Source organism: Amphibalanus amphitrite, unplaced genomic scaffold, assembly GCF_019059575.1.
Source record: "Amphibalanus amphitrite isolate SeventyFive unplaced genomic scaffold, NRLGWU_Aamphi_draft 000340F_arrow, whole genome shotgun sequence".
Taxonomy (NCBI): domain Eukaryota; kingdom Metazoa; phylum Arthropoda; class Thecostraca; order Balanomorpha; family Balanidae; genus Amphibalanus; species Amphibalanus amphitrite.
In genome coordinates, this window is record NW_024881835.1 from 176,469 (window position 1) to 181,442 (window position 4,974).

Here is a 4,974-nt window from a genome sequence, read left to right on the forward strand (position 1 = left end):
GGGCCGGCTCACGTGTGACCGACTACCGGCTCGTGCGGGCTGCCGCTGCCGCTGCCGGTGCCGGTGGCGGCGCACCGTTAGGAGGCCCGGCGGCCGGCCGGCCGGCTGCGTGGCTCCGTCCGAACGTCCGACCGTCCGACCGTCCGTCCGTCCGTCCGTCCGTCCGTCCGGCAGGTCGGAGCATCAGCTCAGCCCGTACGTCTCTCCCTCCCGACACGGCCCGACCCGCTCGCGTGGTGCGGCTCCTTCCCTCCATACCTCCGCCTCCAGAAACCCCTCCGGCTCCCCAGCATCTGCCCCAGCACACCACGGCCAGGTCAATGCCTTTCGCTTTTTACCGAGGAATCTGGTTGGCGTGGGCTGACCGCGTACTGACCGCTCGACCTGAGCTGCCCGAGCTCTGAAGGTGCGGCGCAGTTACGGTAAGGGGGAAGGGGAACAGGGCCCCTCAGTCACCCTGCCTGCATCCGCGTACAGTCTCTCTCTCTCTCTCTCTCTCTCTCTCTCTCTCTCTCTCTCTCTCTCTCTCTCTCTCTCTCTCTCTCTCTCTCTCTCTCTCTCTCTCTCTCTCTCTCTCTCTCTCTCTCTCTCTCTCTCTCTCTCTCTCTCTCTCTCTCTCTCTCTCTCTCTCTCTCTCTCTCTCTCTCTCTCTCTCTCTCTCTCTCTCTCTCTCTCTCTCTCTCTCTCTCTCTCTCTCTCTCTCTCTCTCTCTCTCTCTCTCTCTCTCTCTCTCTCTCTCTCTCTCTCTCTCTCTCTCTCTCTCTCTCTCTCTCTCTCTCTCTCTCTCTCTCTCTCTCTCTCTCTCTCTCTCTCTCTCTCTCTCTCTCTCTCTCTCTCTCTCTCTCTCTCTCTCTCTCTCTCTCTCTCTCTCTCTCTCTCTCTCTCTCTCTCTCTCTCTCTCTCTCTCTCTCTCTCTCTCTCTCTCTCTCTCTCTCTCTCTCTCTCTCTCTCTCTCTCTCTCTCTCTCTCTCTCTCTCTCCAAGCCCTCCTCTGTGTATTTTTCTCTGCTTTTCTCTGTCTATTCCTTTTATCAAATACTCGACTCTCCCCGTTTATTCTTGCATGGCAGGGGCTTTTACGAGTAGCCAAATGGTACGTTGGATGTCTTTAGTAAGACAAAAGAACGCTTTGTGCTTTTCTGAACTAAACAACAAGACACATCTATAAATATGCATTGCGAAAAACCTTTGTCAGTGTTGTGAGCAAAATACCACATTTCACTCATGAGTGAAATGTGGTAAATGAATCGGGGCGTGATTCATTTACTAACAATCACCCCCGTGAATCGGGGCGTGATTGTGAAAAGTTTCTCATTTATAGGCTTTTTATGTCAATAAAAAGGCAACAAAAGTGATAGACAAGTTCGACAGTCATCTAACGGCTCGGAAACGTCGCACTGGCACTTTCCCAGTGTAAATGTTGAGGTTTATCAACAGGTCGTATTCAAATCAGTTGTGTGATTAATGATATATGAATCCGCAAAACCTCGCACACATGTTTTCCGCTCTGAGCTCTTTCAGCACCAAAGTGCTTGATACTGCATTAATATTTTCATTTTCAAAGAACACAATTAACATCTATCCCTTGACCTTTGCCTGAAAATTTGACCTCTTAAAAGAGTGGCTGAGTGGCTGCTCGATGGGTGGGAGAGGGGGATCGGGCATTCGATATGTCGCCGTCCATCATCGCTGCATGTACCGGGACCTCGGGTCACTGACCATCTCCGTTGGTAGTCGATAGCATCGGTCCGGGCCGGGTAGAGGACGTGAATGGCATGCTGTAGCGCCCGTCCTGCGGGCAGCCACACGGCGGACCGCGCCTGCGGCCGTCACCGCGCATTGCACACACGGGGCATTGTGCGCAGAATGGCCCGACTTTTTGTACGCAAAACGGCACCGGACAGGTCGACCGGTGGCTCCCTCAATGATGCAGATTATGCCGGTTTTATGTGCATGCTACAGGAAGAAGGAGACGCCGTAGTTTATATGCCGATAGTAGCTGATGGTCACGACAGATATACCGTTTTTATGCAGATTTTCAAGGAAAAACGCATGTGTGCTAACAAAACCTGCTTCAGGAGCGGGCCAATATGGGTCATTCGCCAGAAATAGTATAGTACGCTCAACATTCCAACGCTTCACATGCATTGACTTGGATGATTTTTTATTCCATTGTAATTGTATAAAGAATGCAATGTAAATTTACCTTGGCACGCAAACTGCATTTCAATATGCGACTGAGAAAGCAGCAGAATGCTCCTTTCCGACTTCCTTCATCTCTTAGGTACTTCTCTCTATATCCCCCTCACCTTCCGATCCATTCTCTCTCTCTCTCTCTCTCTCTCTCTCTCTCTCTCTCTCTCTCTCTCTCTCTCTCTCTCTCTCTCTCTCTCTCTCTCTCTCTCTCTCTCTCTCTCTCTCTCTCTCTCTCTCTCTCTCTCTCTCTCTCTCTCTCTCTCTCTCTCTCTCTCTCTCTCTCTCTCTCTCTCTCTCTCTCTCTCTCTCTCTCTCTCTCTCTTTCTCTCTCTCTCTCTCTCTCTCTCTCTCTCTCTCTCTCTCTCTCTCTCTCTCTCTCTCTCTCTCTCTCTTTCTGTTTCGTCTCCCTCTCCACTCTCCCACCGGCCGCTGTTTCCGCACTCCACGCCCACCAGTACCTATCATCTGTGTGTTTGTAGCTTCCTCTCTATCTCTGTCACTCTTTATCCCCTCTCTCTCTCTCTCTCACTCTTTCTCCCTCTCTCTCTCTCTCTCTCACCAGGCACGTAGCTAGGATTTGGCCAAGGGAGGGGCGGAGGAATCCCGGGGGCCTCCTTTCTACAGAGGGCCTCCTCCCTAAAGGGGCCTCCTTTCTATCAGAGGGTCTCATGCCTACATACAACATAATGCAGACTTTTGTTCAGCTTTCATATGGCCAGCGCACTGGTATGTTTCTTTATTCTTCCCGCGGCAGCGGTAAGAAACATACGCATACCACAAGCCTCCGAGTGGCATGGTAACTGGCAAAAAAAAAAAACTCGGGCGCCGGCGGCGGCCGGACCGCAGCAGGAGGGGGAGGATCTGCGAGGAATGGGTGGATACTGGATGACGGTCAGAGTAACACTTGGTGTGTTATCATATATCGTTCAAGCGCTTAACCGTATTCCGGGCGGGCTCTGAAAGTCTCTGAATCGGGCGGGGGCCTTTTTGGCCCCCGTCAGAACTCGAAAAGCACGAATCGTAGCGACAAACGGCAACGGCGTTTGATAGTTCGTTGAACGACTTACAACTTTTGTAAGCAACTTTTTTGGGTCAGGTCAATATTGAGGTCGCCAGAGGTCATAACAAATAGCATGGCTTATAACGACCTACATAGATAGGTCAACTTCAAAATCTGACCTAGGAAGGTCACGCTGGGTACCAATCGGCGCGTCATGACCAGGCGAACGGTTTGGTACACTAACAACTATGTCTTGGAATTTTGATATCGATGACATAAGGTCAGGTCAATTTTGCGACCTTAAATTGAAAGTCACCTTTTTAGACGGAAGTCATTATAAACACTCTTAGACACTGAATTACTTGTATCTTTGACACACTGAACATGAAAATGGCACCCGTGACCCCTTTTTGTAACCCTGAGGTCATCTCAGGTCACCAATGGTATCTGACTTTTTCGCGAATAACTTTTGATGGAGGCATGCTAGAGCGATGAATACACCTTAGTTGTGTTTGGCTCGACGATACGGATGGACTGATATGGAACTTAGCCCTTATCGGTCAGGTCATGACCTTGACCTAAGGCCAAATTTTCAAGTTGATCTTTCAAGGTCAATTGATAGTGCATTCCACACGTCTTGACGAGAGGAACAAGATGCTGGTAAAGGGAAGTTCGTACAAATTTTGAGACGAAAGTTATCGCTGAAAACTGCTTTCCGAAAATATCGGCTATTTTGGCAGTTTTTGCCGCCAATGCAGGTAAAACCGTTGACGGCAAAACCGTTGACGGCACCCGGCATGATTTCTCTGAGCGCATTTATACAAATAATTTGTCTACATGGGATAGGGCCTTCTGTTTACAGAGGACCTCCTCCCCTGTCCCTTCCTACAGTGGGCGGCGACGCGGTTTGGGAGTCTGTTCTGTAAGTACCTACAGTTTCCTGAGTTCTCAGTTCTCACTATAGTGAGATCTGAGAACTCTCTATAGAGAGTAGCAGGGAACAGAAGCCAGAAGGTAATTTGCTTTCAGTGGGCCTCCACTCTATGTACTTAATATACGACGCTGTCTTTGACTACCGGGGGCCTCCTGCCCACAGAGGGCCTCTTATCTACAGAGGGCTTCCTCTCTACAGATTGCCTCTTATCTACCTACAGAGGGCCTCCTCTCTGCTGAGGGTGTCTTTCTCTCCAGAGGGCCTCCTTTACAGAGGGCATCCTCTCTACAGAGGGCCTCCTCTCTAGTCTCTACAGGGACCTCCTCTCTACAGAGGGCTTTTTATCTATGTAGGGCCTCCTCTCTTCAGAGTCTCGTCTCTACACAGGACCTCCTCTATACAGAGGACCTCATCTCTGCAAAGGGCCTCCTCTCTTCAGAGGGCCTTCACTCTACAGAGGGCCTCCTACCTACAGAGGACCTCCTTTCTACTGAGGGAGTCCTCCTCTACAGAGGGCTTCCTCTCTTCAGACGATCTCCTCTCTACAGAGGGCCTCCTCTCTTTAAAGGGCCTTCTGATTTCAGACGGTTTCCTCTTTACAGAAGGCCTGCTCTCTACAGAGGGCCTCCTTTTTACAGAGGGCCTCTTTTTACAGAGGGCCTCTTTTTTACAGAGGGCCTCCTTTTTGCAGAGGGCCTAATCTCTACAGGGGGTCTCCTCTCTAAGGGGGCCTCCTCTCTACACAGGGCCTCCTACCCACAGAGGGCCTCCTCTCTACTGAGGAGTCAGAGGGGCCCTAGCGGTCAGACACAGACACTAGTGGTTATTCACAGGAGATGAGAAGG